This window comes from Salvelinus sp. IW2-2015, linkage group LG18 (assembly GCF_002910315.2).
Source record: "Salvelinus sp. IW2-2015 linkage group LG18, ASM291031v2, whole genome shotgun sequence".
In the NCBI taxonomy this organism is placed as follows: domain Eukaryota; kingdom Metazoa; phylum Chordata; class Actinopteri; order Salmoniformes; family Salmonidae; genus Salvelinus; species Salvelinus sp. IW2-2015.
Genome location: NC_036858.1, coordinates 11,206,212 through 11,223,851, shown reverse-complemented (window position 1 = coordinate 11,223,851; position 17,640 = coordinate 11,206,212). Strand labels below are relative to the sequence as shown.

General features: G+C 42.5%; 1 pseudogene; it reads right to left on the bottom strand.

The window, feature by feature from the left end:
• Positions 1-16,267, bottom strand: part of LOC111978650 (transmembrane protein 150A-like) — a 38,024-nt pseudogene extending 21,757 nt beyond the window's left edge.
• Between the last annotated feature and the right edge of the window lie 1,373 nt (positions 16,268-17,640).

Below are 17,640 nucleotides of genomic sequence, written 5' to 3'. Positions count from 1 at the left end.
AGGAGATCTTTAATGACAGCAACCACGGGCCATGAAGACCTTGCTCTCCTTGCTGCCTGTTATGTACATTCACTTCATGTACACCGTGCGCTTGCTTTCTGTAATGGTAAAAGGCAGATGCATTGATAATTCGTTTAACACAATGGATGACCTCAACCTCAACCAAACAACATGCAGCTCAACTCACAGGGCAAATTGTATATATATAGTTGTTAGTTGTTGTTGCATAGTTGTTGCATAGTTGTTTACTGGTACTGTGTACATATGCAGTGTAGGCTTCTGTTAGTGTGCGGAGGTAAATATGAATGAAACAGTAAAGTACAGCATGGTACAGACAATGTAATATGGTACTGACCTGATGAGTGGGACATTGTCCAGGGTACAGCACAGCTCAGGACCCCTCTGTAGAGACAGCTTCTCCTCACACGACTGATTATACAGCCTGGATGAAAACAAATAACATTGACCTTTACTTTACACTTTTGCTGTCAAATGGAACATACTTTACCCACTGGGCAAAAACTAGGTGAATCAACGTTGTTTCCATGTCATTTCAACAAAATAATAACATTTGATAAAGTTGCATCAACATGGAAAACCGATTGGATTTGCAAAAAGTAATCAACTTAAGGGAATTTCGTATTTTTTTCACCCAACTTTTTACCTGAATCCAATGACAAGGTATTTTTTTCCCACATTGAATTCATGTTAGTTGACAACTCAACCAAATGTAAATCAAAACTAGACGTTGAACTGACGTCTGTGCCCAGTGGATAACTTTTCTGAGGGAATTGTATTCCTTATTAAGGCATATTTGCAGATGGAATTATTGCATAATCCACCTAAGACAGGTGGATATCCTGAATGAACTGTGTGACCTTTGTGAGGTGAGATGAGTTCATAAAGTCACCTATTAGTTATGCTTCGACACACGCAAAGTCTTGATCAGAATGCGTCCCCACCGAACATCCACCACTACTAAAGCAAACACATCTCACATAACACTATTGTGAGGACAGACACTGGGAGACAAGAAGCAAGTACAGGGAGTAAACATTTAATAAATAACTGACAAGAAACAAATAAGGACAGCGTCTGGACAGGGGAAACATAATGACAATAATGCTGACACAGGGATCAAACCGAGGAACAGACAGATATAGTAAGGGCAATCAATAAAGTAATGGAGTCCAGGTGAGTCCAAAGATGCGCTGGTGCGCGTAATGATGGGCAGTCTTGCGTGAGCACCCGTGACAGGACCCCCCCCCCCCCAGGGGCGCCCCCCGGCGTCCCACCTGAGCGAGCCTGACGGGCTGGCTGAGGCGTGGGAGCCTGACGAGCCGGCTGAGACATGGGAGCCTGACAAGCCGGCTGAGGCATGACGTGGGATGGTAGCCTGCCGAGCCAATCGAGGCAAGGAAACCTCTCGAGCCAGCTAAGGCGTGGAAGCCCGACGAGCCAGCTGAGGCACCTCCAGTTCCTTCGGCAGAGGCACCCGGACCCGACGTCACCAACAAAAACAAAAAACTCCCTGATGCTTCAAATATTGGTGTCAGCATTCTGTGAGGACAGACGCTGGAAGACGAGAAGCAAGTACAGGGAGTGAACATTTAATAAATAACCGACAAGAAACAAACAAGGACAGCGTCTGGACAGGGGAAACATAACGACAATAATGCTGACACGGGGATCAAACCGAGGAACAGACAGATATAGGAAGGGAAATCAACAAAGTAATGGAGTCCAGGTGAGTCCAAAGACGCATTGGTGCACGTAACGATGATGACAGGTGTGCGTAATAATGGGCAGCGGGAGCGGGAGCAGGCGTGACAACTATGTTAATGTCTCAGCATCGAACCACACAACCGATCCACACATCAGGGCTATCATTATGCCCAAATTATGGTACAAATTTAACTCAAAATAGTTAAGCCTATAGGTTAAAGTTCCCACTTGATGGTTGACTGTATTTGTTGATGGGTGCTTTGAAGAACATTGACGCAGGTACTGAGGCAGGTACTGTTGTATTGCATGTGTCTGTCTACTGATCAGAGAGTACACTTTATCTTGTATGATTTCTAGAATATTTATACATCAAACACATTTTAAAGTGATTATTTGTGTACTTGTTTGGCATTTTCCTGGATTGTTAAGAACTAGCAACTTAAGCATTTCACCGCACCCGCTATAACATCCACTAAACTGTGTACCGACCAATGAACTTTGATTTGAATTCCCTGTTGAAGGAGTGTCAGTAGAATGCTCCTTACAATCAAATGTGCAGGTATAGTGCAGGTACGGGTTTGAAATAGTTGTTTGTTTTTGCTTGGCCAGGTCTGCTGCTTGTGGGAAAAGCTTGGAATGAATGTAGCACCCAGGCATGTTTAATCCCTGTTTACTTCACACATACCACAGAAGTAATTCTCCCACTCCTAAAATAATTTGCATGCTGTTGCCTTTCCCCAAAAGGTTGCTTCCCATCCCTGCTTTCCCATAATTAACCCATTACTCCTCTCTCTCTCTCCACGTGCTCTCGTTTCTCCCCTCTCCCATATTATTGCTCTCTACGTTCTCCAAATTTGTCTCCATCTCCCTCCTCTCTCCATTTCTCCCTCACCCCGTTTCTCTCATGCCTCCCTATGTTTGAATAAGGCAGTAAGGCTCAGGAAGTCTAGAGGGGGGCCTTGTTGATGTAGGCTGAGAAAATATGGACTATTCCCTCTTGTGAAACGAGCCAGCCATAAATTATAAAATTTCTCCCGAATTAATGTTGAATAAGCAGACTTGTTGAGAAGGTACGGTTTCTCTCTCCCTTTTGCAGCTCATATTATCACTCTAGCTCACAGTGTGAAGAGCTGGTTCATAACCGTTCAAAATCAGTTTGCTGGTTTGACATTTAAAGCACGGACATCAGCAGGAATGTTGGGGTTTTGATAAAGATTATAGAATTACTGAAATTGCTTCTGATTTTCTGGAGTGGAAGTCTACAACTGTGTGTGGCACTTTCTAGGTAAAATCCATGTGAGGCCTAAATAACATAATTGTCCCCTGTGTCCCCATGGGGAGACTTAAAAACATTCTACCTCACTTTATCATCACATCTCCTGCGTCACTAGGGGCGCTAAAACTCTAGTTGACTTAATTCTACACACAGAAACACAGGCCCTTCCTCGTTCTCRCTTCGGCTAATCTGACCACGACTCTATACTCCTGCTTCCGATGAAGCAGACGCAAGGCTACAAGACTGTTTTGCTAGTACAGACTGGAATGTGTTCCGGGATTCATCCAATAACATTGAGGAGTTTACCACATCAGTCACAGGCTTCATCGAACATATACAAACCAAAAACCATGGATTACAGGTGTCATGACGTTGGGTTGGGGGTAGGTTTACGACAGTCATAAATACCTCTTTCCCCCTTTTTCTCTCTCCCCACTATAACTGATGTGACATAAGGAAACCCATGGGTTAACATAGAGATTCTGGGTAACATCAGAAGTTGGGGGAAATGAACTATATTCTGGTAATCCAACCAACTGTACATATGCGGTGGTACTTAAGGTATATTATGTCAGTTCGGTTGCCCTCTGACACATTCTCATCAATGATGAGAATGACATAAACGCTACTGTGAAAAGTCTAAACGTCAGAGGTATCGGATTCACATGGAATTGTTGTTTAATTCAAATGTTTGAATATGAGTATTTGTGAAGAGATGAATGTAATTTTAGCTTCCAATAAGAGATCTGTGCTTTCATAAGTTTTCCTCTGCTCACAGTGGCCCGCCCCTGTGAAGAGGTGTGGGTTAGAAACTTTTCAGACACACCCCTCTATCCACTATATAAAGGCAGTGACAAAAATGTAACTTCCTGTTCCGGGTATGCTAGGATGACGATCCAGTGTCAGAATGGTTCAGATAATCATTTAGATGAAGCCAACATCAGCATGGACTTTGATTGGCGAATGGTATAAACTTTGAACTCGTGTTCACTAAAGAAGTGATATCTCTCTAGCCGTTGAGTTGGCAACAGCTGCTACAAACGCAGGTTAGGAAGGACCGTCCGAGTATCCCGTCTTCCACACACAASGGTACTACGAAGTATCCCGTGACTACCAGAGACCAGAGACATCCTCCAAAGGACAGAGGACTCGGGTCGTCGATACGGCCTTCCATCTACCACCAACCTACTGAAGCGCAGCTCAGAGTAAATATGTATTGCATTTTCCTTGTCAAATGGGCGGTATTTAGAATGCATAAGAAACTATATTTACGAGAGCACAGCTTTTGCCCTGTTCCGAATCTCCCGCTCTTTCACTAAAATCCCGCCCTTCCCTTTGTGTAACAAGCTGTCATATCTATTCCGCACGCTAGGGACGTTTTCTGTATGACGTAATTTGTGATCAAGTTATGATTTAATTGTATATGTGTGATTCTGTGTGATTAGTTAGGTATTTAGTAAATAAATAATTAAACCCAATTTTGTATTGCTGATTCAACTTGTTAGCCAGGATTCTTGCAGACAATCAAGGACTTACAACCTTCAGATGAGACTGAATAAAATGACGATTAATGTGACTGTTATTTAGTAAAATATTACAAAATCTTTAAGAGTTTATTCGAAAGATAACAGCTCTATAAATATTCTTTCGTGGTGTCCCTCTCTAGTTAATTAATATTTACATGATTAGTTCAATCAGGTAATATTGATACCGGAGAAATTATTTTATAGAATAGCATGTCATAGCAATCAATCTYGCATAGTCAAAGACACGACACAGGCAATATCCATGCTTGGCAATATCCACGCTCCGCTTCCAAGGAACGAGACACGGATATGGATGCATGCAAGAAAGCCCGCTATGACCTCCAACGAGACATCAAACAAGCAAAAGGACAATATAGGAGGAAGGTGGAATCCTATTAAACCTGCTTCAACGCTCACGTATGGGGCGGGGCTTGCAGACGTCATCAGATTACACAGGGAAACCCAGACATGAGATTCCCAGTGATGAAGAACTCCTCAATGAGCCAAATGCCTTTTAAGCTCGCTTCGAGGAATACAACACTGAGTCTTGCGTGAAAGCCCCTGTTGGTCCAGATGACTGTGTGTTCTCGCTCTCCATGGCCGATGTGAGTAAAACGTTTAAACAGGTTCACACTCGCAAGGCCGCCGGGTAAGATGGAATACCAGGGCGCATTCTCAAAGCAGGCACAGATCAACTGGCATGTGTCTAGACTAAAATGTATATCCTTGCCCAGTCTGTAATCCCAACATGTTTCAAGTTCACTACCATTGTCCCTGTTCCCAAGAACTCCAAGCTAACCTGCCTAAATTACTATTGCCCTGTAGCACTCACATCTGTAATTATGAAGTGCTTTGAAAGGCTGGTCATGACACATATAAACACCATCATCCCAGACACCTTGAACCCACTCCAATTTGCATTCCGCGTCAACAGATCCACAGCTGATGAAAACTCAAGTACACTTCACACTGCCCTCTCCCACCTGGACAAGAGGAGAAATAACTATGTGAGAATGCTGTTCATAGACTACAGCTCAGCGTTCAATACTATAGTCCACTCCAAGCTCATCACCAAGCTGGGGACCCTAGGACAGAACATCTCCCACTGCAAGTGAATCCTGGACTTCCTGACGGCCGAGCCCAGGTGATGAGGGTAGGCAACAACACCTCCGCCACGCTGACCCACAACAAGGGGGCCCCGCGGGGGTGTGTGCCTAGTTCCCTCCTGTACTCCTTGTTCTCCACGACTACTTGGCCATGCACGACTTGAACACCATCAAGTTTTCTGATGACACAACGGGGGTAGGCTTGATCACCGACGGCGATGAGACAGCCTACAGGGAGGAGGTCATAGACTTAGTAGTGTGGTGCCAGGACAACAACCTCACCCTCAATGTCAGTAAGACTAAGGAGCTGATCATAGACTACAGGAGAAAGAGGGTAGAGCACACCCCCATCTGCATCGACGGAGCTGTAGTGTTCATAGAAGACATTTAGCTCATATGGTAGGCTTGCYTCACTAGGCAGCTCYATAGTTTGCAAGCCCTGCCACATTCGACGAGCGTCAGAGCCGGTGTAGTAGGATTTGATCTTAGTCCTGTATTGACGCTTTGCTTGTTTGGTAGTTCATCGGAGGGCGTAGCGGGATTTTTTTATTAGAGTCGCGATTAGTGCCCCACTCCTTGAAAGCGGAAGCTCTAGCCTTTAGCTCAGTGCGGATGCTCCCTGTAATCCATGGCTTCTGGTTGGGATATGTACTTACGTTCACTGTGGGGACGTTGTCGTCGATGCACTTATTTATGAAGCCGGTGACTGATGGGGTATACTCCTCAATGCCATTGGAGGAATCCCGGAACATATTCCAGTCTGTGCTAGCGAAACAGTCCTGTAGCTTAGCATCTGCTTCATCGGACCACTTCCGTATTGAGRYRGTCACTGGTACTTCCTGTTTGAGTTTTCGCTTGTAAGCAGGAATCAAGAGGATAGAGTTATTGTCAGATTTGCAAAATGGAGGGCGAGAGAGAGCTTTGAACGTGTCTCTGTGGGGAGTAAAGGTGATCTAGATTTTTTTGTTGTTGAAATGAGGTAAAACGGATTTCAGTTTTCCTGCATTAAAGTCTCCGGCTACTAAGAGCGCCATTTCTAGATGAGCATCTTCTTGTTTGCTTATGGTCTTATACAGCTCGTTGAGTGCGGTCTTAGTGCCAGCATCTGGTTGTGGTGATAAATAGACCTCTACGAAGAATATAGATGAAAACTCTCTTGGTAAATAGTATGGTCTACAGCTTATCAGGAGGTACACTAACTCAGGCAAGCAAAACCTTAATATTAAAGATTATGTGCCCGTTGTTGTTGACAAAGATCGCACACCACCGCCTACGATCTTACCAGAGGCTGCTGTTCTGTCTTGCCGAAGGCACGGAAAACCCAGCTAACTGTATATTATTCATGTCCTTGTTCAGCCATGACTTGGTGAAACATAGGATATTACAGTTTTGAATGTCCCTTAGATAGGATAGTCTTGAACGGAGCTCATCCAGTTTATTCTCCAGTGATTGCACGTTCGCCTGTAGAACAGAGGGTAAAGGCAGATTAACCACTCGCCTATGCAGTCGCGCCAGGCATCCAGCTCTTCGACCTCTGTAATGGTGTCTCCTCTTCATATGAATTATTGGGATTTGGGCCTGGTCCGGGAAGAGCAGTATATCCTTCATGTCCAACTCATTAAAGAAAAAATCCTCGTCCAGTTCGAGGTGAGTTGTCGCTGTTCTGATGTCCAGACGCTCTTTTCGCTCATAGGAAAAGATGGCGGAAACATTATCTACAAAAAAAGTAAAAAACAGCACTAAAAAACACACAAAATAGCACACTTGGTCAGGAGCCCATAAAATGGCAGCCATCCCCTCCAGTGCAATTATATCTTGTCCACACACATGCACAGTCGTGAAGAGGACACGACAGCGCTTCTTCCTCCCTAAGAGGCTGAAAAGATTTGTCATGGGCCCTCAGATCCTCAAAGGTTCTACAGCTGCACCATCAAGAGCATCTTGACTTACAGTACTGCATCCCCGTTTGGTATTGCACCGTCCACAAAGCGCTACAGAGGGTGGTAAGGACAGCCCAGTAAATCACTCCCTGCAATCCAGGAACTCTAGATCAAGCGGTGTCAGAGGAAAGCCCGAAAAGACTCCTGCCACCCCAGTCATAAACTGTTCACTCTGCTACTGTCTAGAAAACAATACCGGCGCATCGGCTCTCAGACCAAGACGGCTCTCTCTCCGAGACAGCTTCTACCCCCAAGCCATAAGACTGCTAAATAGTTAATTAAATGGTTAACCAGACTATCTGCACTGACCTTATCTTGCACTGACTCTATGCACACTCACAAGATTATATACACACTATATACACACTCACTCACACACACTACACTGACACTCCCACACAAACCCACACACATTCACTACATATGCAAACATAAAACACGGCGGAGGAAAAAGGGGGAGGCTTGCAAGCCGAAGAACACCATCCCAACCGTGAAGCACAGGGGTGGCAGCACATTGTTGTGGGGGTGCTTTGCTGCAGGAGGGACTGGTGCACTTCACAAAATAGATGACATCATGAGGGAAGAAAATGATGTGGATATATTGAAGCAACATCTCAAGACATCAGTCAGGAAGTTAAAGCTTGGTCGCAAATGGGTCTTCCAAATGGACAATGACCCTAAGCATACTTCCAAAGTTGTGGCAAAATGGCTWAAGGACAACAAAGTCAAGGTATTGGAGTGGCCATCACAAAGCCCTGACCTCAATCCTATAGAAAATTTGTGGGCAGAACTGAAAAAGTGTGTGCGAGCAAGGAGGCCTACAAARCTGKCTCAGTTACACCAGCTCTGTCAGGAGGAATGGGCCAAAATTCACCCAACTTACTGTGGGAAGCTTGTGGAAGGCTACCTGAAACGTTTGACTCAAGTTAAACAATTTAAAGGCAATGCTACCAAATACTAATTGAGTGTATGTAAACTTCTGACCCACTGGGAATGTGATGAAAGAAATCAAAGCTGAAATAAATCATTCTCTCAACTATTATTCTGACATTTCACATTCTTAAAATAAAGTGGTGATCCTAACTGACCTAAGACAGGGAATTTTTACTGGGATTAAATGTCAGGAATTGTGAAAAACGGAGTTTAAATGTATTTGTCTAAGGTGTTGTAACGAACGTCGTCGAGAGAAGGTGAAGAGGACCAAGGTGCAGCGTGGTAAGTGGTCATATTTTAATCAATCAACTGAACACTGAACAAAACAACAAAAACGACAAACGAACAGTTCTGTAAGGTGACGACACACAAAACAGAAAACAACTACCCACAAACACAGGTGGGAACAGGCTACCTAAGTATGGTTCTCAATCAGAGACAACGATAGACAGCTGCCTCTGATTGGGAACCATACCAGGCCAAACACATATAAATACAAAACAAGGACAACATAGAACACCAGACATAGAATGCCCACCCAAACTCACGCCCTGACCAACCAAAATAGAGACATAAAAAGTACAGGTGTATGTAAACTTCCGACTTCAACTGTATCTACCACAAATATCTCGTCCCCCTGCACATTGATCTTGTACTGGTACTTCCGGTATATAACGCCATTCTTGTGTATTTTATTCCTCTAATGTTACTATTTTTAGTTTTATTTAATTATTCATTTTTAACTCTGTGTCGTCGGGAAGGGGTCGTAATCTAGCATTTCATGGTGAAGTCTACACCCGTTGTATTCGGCGCATGTGACAAATACAATTTGATGTTGATTTGATTCATTGTGTGTTTAGGACCTGCTAAACACACCATGTACCTCGTGTGATGTTTATCCACGTAGATACAAACTATGCCGTAACATCATACCCAACAAGCCTACGAGGATAACAACAATACCTTTTCTGGGGTTATCACCTTTACAAATAAATACATTGTCAATAACAAACCAAATCAGTGACTACACAACAGTTAAGGTTTGGGCAACCGTTATCCCACTAGGCACAAACTGATTGAATCAACGTTGTTTCAACGTAAATTGTCAACGTATTGCGACGTGGAATCTATGTCGAAAATACATTGCATTTGAAAAAAGTCATCAACTGTTGTTATGTGAGTGTTTTGAGGGTGACATTTCAACCACAGGATTATGTCATAATGGTAACCAAATTTCAACATAGACAAACCTAAAACAACGTCTGATCTTCAACGTCATTTCCACTATCAGAAAAAATACAAATAGGCACCTCCTTATGGTCTCCCATCCCAGGTTTAAACCAAGCCCAGCCCTGCTTAGCTACTGTATGATATTTGTCACATACTATTAACATTGTGCTATCGTGAGAATGATTGTTGAGAGGTCTCCATTTAAAAAGTAAATAAATTCACTGTTGATTTCAAAGGGTAGGTTTAACAGAACAAATGAAATGTGACCATACTTTATCACTCATATCATAAATTATGCTATTTACTCCTATATAGCATTTACAAAGTCATCAACAACTATTGTTTCAATTCAACCCAGGAAATAGACAATACATAGGCCTAGAGTTTAAAGCTCTAGTTGATTTTAAATGTAATGATATTTAGTGATATTGAATTATTTTTGGTTCTCAACGCAACCAAATATCAACATTTGAAGCAGGATCTTCTGCTTGGATAATTCCATCTGCCACTGACTTAGTCTGGTTTTAATTCCAGTTTGTCTACAAATTAATAATTTACTGTATATGTTAGATTCACATCTCCATCTCAACCAAAAATAATAAAAGTTAAAGAATAGGACTAAATCAAATCAAACTTGATTGAAAGTGCATTTAAAAGCTTGATATAGTCCTATTCTTTAACTTAGATGTTTGGTTGAAATGGAGATGTGAATCCAGCATATCAATTATACATTTGTAGACAAACTGGAATTAAAGCCAGACTAAGTCAGTGGCAGATGAAACTATCCAATCAGAAGATACATCTCCTTCAAATGTTGATATTTGGTTGAGTTGACAACCAAACACAATTCAATTACAACTTTTGAAATACAATAAATAGCCTATTAACATGTTCACAAATGATATGTTGGATTCACGTCTCCAATTCAACCAAATAAACAAAATATCTGACCATGTATTCCCATTTGAACTTTGCTGTGCTTTTAAATGGTTGAATAGACATTTGGGTGACAACCAAAAATCACATTTTTATTTATTTATTGAAATTTGGTTGTGCTTTTAGATGGTTGAAAGCGATAACACATTGGATGGTGATAACACATTGGATGGAAATTCCACAGACTTTTTCCTTTGAGTGGGTGAATAGGTTTTAATCTCATTGATCAACGTCTCAACCAAATATTACCCAATTATCCATGTTGAAATGACGTGGTGTGCCCACTGGGATCCTTCTCTATCTCTGATCCCCAGAAAATGACATCAACTGAAAGAGTATCAGTTCTCTTTGTTATGGATTATGACATGTGGTGAGTTCATACATTTCAGTTGAATGCATTCAGTTGTATAACTGACTAGGTATCCCCCTTCCCCCGTTCTGCTATAGATAATGACACTGATTATGGGTGAGTCAACATTAACATCAGAAAGTTGATTATAAAGTGCAGTACCAGTTATCCACGGGGCAGACATGCTGGTTGTAGAGGGCCATGGCATATCTGAAAATAAAATAGAGACACGTTTTTATCAAAGTGTTACATAGTCAATAGAACGACAAGATACAAGTTAGAGTGCTCAGAACGAGTAAAATAGCAAAGAGTCGCAGCCTGACTTCCCACTAGCTGGGAAAAATTCTAGGAGTGTATTGCACCACCCTTAATACATAACTAGGTGTTCATCTTTGTTTCATGCAATAGCTACATCCCAACGCTATGAACCCCACAACGGTTCTGCCGACTCATCAGCTGGTGGTTCCGATGCCTTTGTCACTTACCATATTAATAAGGGTCATAGTTTCAAGTTTCCAGACCCTGTTTGCTGCAGTCAAAAGATGTCCACATGAGTTAGTGCACAGCCACCTCCATGGCCAGTGGTCTAATTGTACATGTCATGTGGACATCCTTTGACTGTAGCAAACTGGGTCTGCACTAGGCATTCCTCTTTCTCTGAAGGTTATCTGTCAACCCGCTAACCGGCTCCAAACACAACACGACCACGACTCCAGAGAGTTCAGCCCTCAGGGCAGCAGTCTCTTATCTGACGGTTGAAAATAGGCTACTGAAGAGAGAACATTGGGTTTCAACCACTACACATCAGGATCAGATCACGCGGTGTTCTCGTGCACACTCACTAGATATACGCAAAACAGAGTTGCGTAATACACTGACACTGACGGAGCACTGGGTTCTGATGAGATCACATAGAGGATCACCCCCAAAAAACATGCTGACACGACCACATGAAGAGACGTTTAAAAGTTTCACCATACCGTTTGAGAACCTCTATTCAATATCTATTGATTGCAGGGGATGATAATGTGGCAACGCTTAGGTCATGCCTATCGATCCCCCTTCGCTTAGGTGAGCAAACAAATATAGGGGGGGTTTGACATTCTGGGGAAAAGCAGAAATCCTGACAGAAATCCTGTCAGACCTGAGGGGGCACCATCTTCTATACACCTAAAATGAATGCAACTCATTGGCTGAGACCATGTGGCCTAACCAGTAATAGCTCCCTATATAATTGGTTAGGAAAACTTGGGACCCTAATGATCACACATCACATCAAATTGAATAGCATACTTCTGTTGTGCTTAACTTAGTTACTGAGATGAAATCTTTAGAAGACCTTCTCTGAAGACATCTCTCCTACAGCAAATACACAACCCTTTTTGACAAAGGCCTCATGCTGTGCCCAAGCTAAACATACTATAGTGTATGTCTCTGGGTTACGTAAGGCAGTAGTGGACCCATAAACCCGCAGGCAGGCAGGCGTTAGGTGTCTATGAAACAGCAGGTCTGGAAACAGCCTGGCCAGGGGTTGCCAAGCAGGGTTACTATCGCAGTCTCAGACAGGAGAGACAGGGAAGCTTTTGAAAATGGTTGTGAAGAAAAAGTAAAGCGCACACGATACAGGGGTTCCATAAGGTACAGTAGAATGTACTATGTCTTGTCACACTGGACATAGAGAGAGAGAGAGATAGAGAGAGAGAGAGGGAGAGAGAGAGAGTTGAGGGTGGTCATAAACAGTAACCGACCTAAAGTGCGTATGAAAAAAGGGGTGTGCCTCATCTCTCATGGAAACTCATTGCAGCCTGCATACCTGAGATCTCTCTGCACTCTTTGGAATACAAGGAAGCCTTTATGCTGGAACTTTTAGAAAAAAAGGTCCTACAGTCTCTAGAAACTAAAAAGTTCCAGGTAGAAAGAACCCTTTTGGGTTCCATGAGGAACCCTTTCCACGGAGGGTTCTCCATGGAACCCAAAAGGACTCAATCTGAAACCAAAAAACGTTACTACCTGGAACCAAAAAGGGTTATCTAATGGTGACAGCCGAATAACCGGAACCTTTTTTTTCTAAGAGTGTGCAACACACAGTCCCCAATTCTGAGTTGATAGAAGTTGCACCTAACTGCTGGTACAGGGTCAGATATTATTTGTCCTCCAATGCTTACAGTTAGGATTTGGGCTTGGGTTATCTGATCCTAGATCTGAAAAGTGACATTCTTGACTTGGCTGGGTTGCAATGTCCATTCTATTTAGTGTGCCTGTGGACCTTGGCCTCATCCAGGGGTTTACTGTAGAGTCTCTCTCTCATTTGCAATGACCTGAAGTCAACAGTTAGCTAGAGAGTTGTGTTATCTAGCGCTTCTGTGAAATTCCCAGAGTTTAATGACCTCAACAAAAACACTCTTTCATTTCAAGGAGCACTAGAGAGCGCTGGCCAAGCCACACACCTCACAAGTATAACCTGATACTCCACTGGGTCCCTGGGAAAAATAACTAGGACATTCTGTAAAGATTTTATATTTATTTGTTCAAAACTATTGTATCTATGGCCTGCGGTGTAGATGTTTGTGTCTGTATGTTTTGGGGGGGATTCCATCAAGTGTAACCAGTCACTCAGCACTTTTCGAGGGTAACAAGTTCTTATCTTAAGAAAGACGGACAGGTGAGAGGAGATGTCCAAACACATTATCTTCCCAAGCATGGTGGCTTTGCAAGATAAGGTAGCAGACAAACATAATATATCCTATCTATCTCAGAAGCTCTCTGAGTAGACAACTAAGGTGTGACAACTCCTGTGTTTGAGGCTACACAGCACAAATCTCTTCTGAGAGAGAGAATGTGTTTTTTTTACTGTTATTTTCAACAGAACATTATAGAAATGGCAGCAACGTGCTGAATTGTGAGTTCAACTTACATTTCAATAAAAAAATGGCAATACAAACATAAGTACATGTTCATCGTCAAATGTTCAGCAGGCCAACCATAGCTGGGATGCCGCTGCAGAGGAAAAGCTCAGTCCTGCAGTGGATCAGTTCCAGTTTAGTTGAAGAGCGGGTCTGGTGAAGTATCTTACAGGCAGAGTTCTACTATCTTTGTGATACCAAACTATTGTATAACATCAAGCCTTTCAGCTCCGCTCAATAATGCGATAGATAAAGTGAGATTTGGGGTTACTACTGTACAGTACAATTAAAAGAGAACGTTCAAGAAAGAGCCTCTAGATTAGAACTAGGTTAGTCTCTCTACCAGAGCTTGCTTCGGGAGCGGATTGGGACCAGAAATCAGCCATGGCATTTCTAACACACTGGCCCATTTTTTTTTGTTGAGTCCCCCACACAGGCAATTTTTTTCCCTTGAGGCCCCCATTATTAGCCAAACAATGATCCTTTTGCACACAAAAAATCCAAGTTACACTGGCCCACTGGGATAAAAATGGACCAGCCCATCTGGCATTTGCCCAAAATGCCAGATGGCAAGTCCGCCCTTGGTGTGCTTGACTCATGACTGTTCTGAGACTACCCTGGAACTAATATTATGTTCAGGAGGTCTCTCTTGTAAAAGAGATTTCTAGTCTCAATGAGACTAACCTGGTAAAATAAAGGTTAAATGAGGTATGGGTCTCTACTGCTCTGGCCCTCAGGCAGTGCATTCCACTGTAGCAGTGATCACAGCAAGCCCAGGCATCCCCTCCGTCTGAACACCAGTCACACACAGCTGGCGCTAACACGTGGGTCGGTACACAACCTTTTTATTTATTTACCTCCCTTTCTTTAACCTATTACCCCTTTACTTACTTACTATTCCACTCAATCTCCAACTCAACTGTTCCTCTCACACATTTTTGGCCATCTTCTTGGCTTTTCCATTGCCTTTTCTCACAAACTACATTTGTAATATACAGGGGAATAGATTCTTAAGAGGCCTGCTAAAGCCACAATGAATATTTCGCAATAACCATCTCTAAAATTACAGCCAAAGGAACATGATACCATCTGACCACCTCAATCCAACCCACAAACAGATGCCAAAGGGCACATCAACCCATAATAACAGCTCTTCTAGCTCATTTCATCCATACAGGCTGCCTTTATTGCCAGTTGTTTCAATGTAAAGGGTAATTAACACTTTTGTGGCAGGAGTGCAATTAAGACACTAGCTGAATAGAGGGATGGGGAGGCCCAACAGGATTTGCTTGAATGTAGATGTTTGATGCATATCAATCAGCAAGTAATCCATGGCCATAGAGAGAAATGTTGGCTTTCCATCACCTTATTTTTAAGCTTAATTTAACTTAATTTAACTTGAACTCAATGAAGTTCATACTTTTTCAACACGGTCTTTCAAACAGTCTCACGTATAGTTACATGTTTTTTCTTTGTCTTTACAGACAACTTGACCGAAGATCACTAAGGTTTCAGTCTTATAGAATTGTAACTGTATCAAAAGTGACAATTTGGTACAATCTGCAGTTATGCACATTTTAGAAGACCTTGGGAGAGCATACCATACCCTCTATATATACTCACAAAACAGTAGGGAAATCTGACTGGGGTTCTTCAAGAATACACAATACAATACTTGTCTTGTTGAGATCCAAAGAAAAAAAAACAACACTTTTACTTCTTAGTTAGGTTATACTTACACAACCCATATTCCAGTGATGGTGAAGACAGGTAGGCTGATGGGTATGATCACCCAAATAGACATGTTGATCACTTTGGTCTATGTGGTCCTCTAGGTACCTGTGCCTCCAGAGGAAAAAAAGGGATAAATCCACTTCTCTCTCCCTCTTCAACTTCAGTGATTGAAGTCCTTCAGGCAGTCCATAACAGGCATGCCTTCCATAGCAAACATCAGGACTGATTAAGAATCTGTAATGAAACACGTGTATTATGGTTATTGCATTATAACGTAATAACATAGAAGTATGGATAAAGGTAGCGTACAGTAGGAGAGCAAGGGCAGACGGAGTTTCCATCATACCTTTGCACCTTTCTAGGAAATCGTTCAAGATCTGTAGCTAGTTTTCCCAAATTCGGAAAAAGTTATGTCCCAGAACATTTTCCAGATGTGTAGATTTCTTCTCTGGTCGTTTGCTTAACGTGTTTTGAAGCAAATCATATACAAGTCCTGTGTTAAAGAGAGGCGAGATCAGATTTATTGCTGCTGTTCATTCGTGCGCCTTTTTTTTGTTGCTTCGGGAGATGTGTCTGTCTCCGCTGCGAAAAAGTATGTAAAGAGAGCCAGCTGTTGCACCTAACTCCTCCCACCAAGGAGAACTTTTTGTAAAAAAAAAAAAAAGAATAAAATGACAAGACAATACATCCCAGTAGCTTATCAGTGATCTGCGACATATTTTTTTTCTTCTTCTCTATTTCTAAATGTGCTGTACTCTGCTTGTTTTTCAAAATACTACCTCACTACAATACTACATCACTACAATAAAGTGTCTCTCTCCCATGCAATCTTCACATATGCCATTGTTCAAACAGATGCAGTTATTCAAACTTATCAAAAAAGTGTGATAAGATAAATAAACAAGAGTATACGTGCGTGTGGTGTGTGTGAGACAATCATCATTCTCGGACGTCATAGAGTACCCTACCTACTTGCTTGTCGTAAAGATGCAAAATGTCTGTTCGTCATTAAAAGCTCTGTACATGCTCTTCATAAGTCACTGATATGTGGCATTGTTTATAAGCACATCTACAGATGACTCGTTGCTGTTGTGAGATGAGGTGAAGTTCTTGGATCGCCTCTGGTTCTGAGAATCCTTGTCACAACTGCATTCAAGGCATTTACTTAGTCCACAGAGCACTACAACAGACCTGCCACCCGAGAATAGCGGTTAATGTTGTTTGCTTTTCCATTCATTTTTCTTGAATGAGTTTGGTGCAGTGGTGTTTCTCGGGTAAATAAAATACAGTGGGACTGTGGGGGCTCACGCGGCAGTGGCGGTAACTCACGTGCACTGTGGTTAACTAACACGCTTGATTGAATGTGGCCGCGTGGGCCCACGCGCTGCTTTTAAAAACTTTTTAAAGAAATGAAAGAACAAAAGACAACAGAACACAACATTCAGAGTAGTCTAGCCATGAAAGCGAGATGACTGAAGAGTCTGAAGAAGGTTAGACATCTTACAGACCGGTTTGTGTATACACTCTTAGGGGGGGGGGAAGGTGTATATAGAAGCTTAAAGGTTTATTCGGCTGTCCTCATAGGAGAACACTTTGATGAACCCTTTTTTGTTGCAGGTGGAGCCCAATTAGAAAACTTTCTACAGAGGGTTCTACATGGACCCCAAAAGGGTTCTACCTGAAACCAAAAAGGGTTCTCCTATGGGGACAACTGAAGAACCCCTTTGGAACCCTCTTTTCTAAGTGTGTAGGCCTAAGACATGTTTAATGTAATTTTTAGTCCATGTGCCTGTTGCCTAACTTCAGGACCACCACAACTACGGGATTCTGTTGGAATGATTTGTACCAGGCCAACTTAATGTCCCAACAAAATCCCTTAGTTGCCATCCTGACGCTATCCCTTGCCCAAACGTTAGATCTCGTCGCCGTATTACGCTAAAATGACTGGCTAGGCCTACCTGTTTAGCAGACTTTCCCATGTC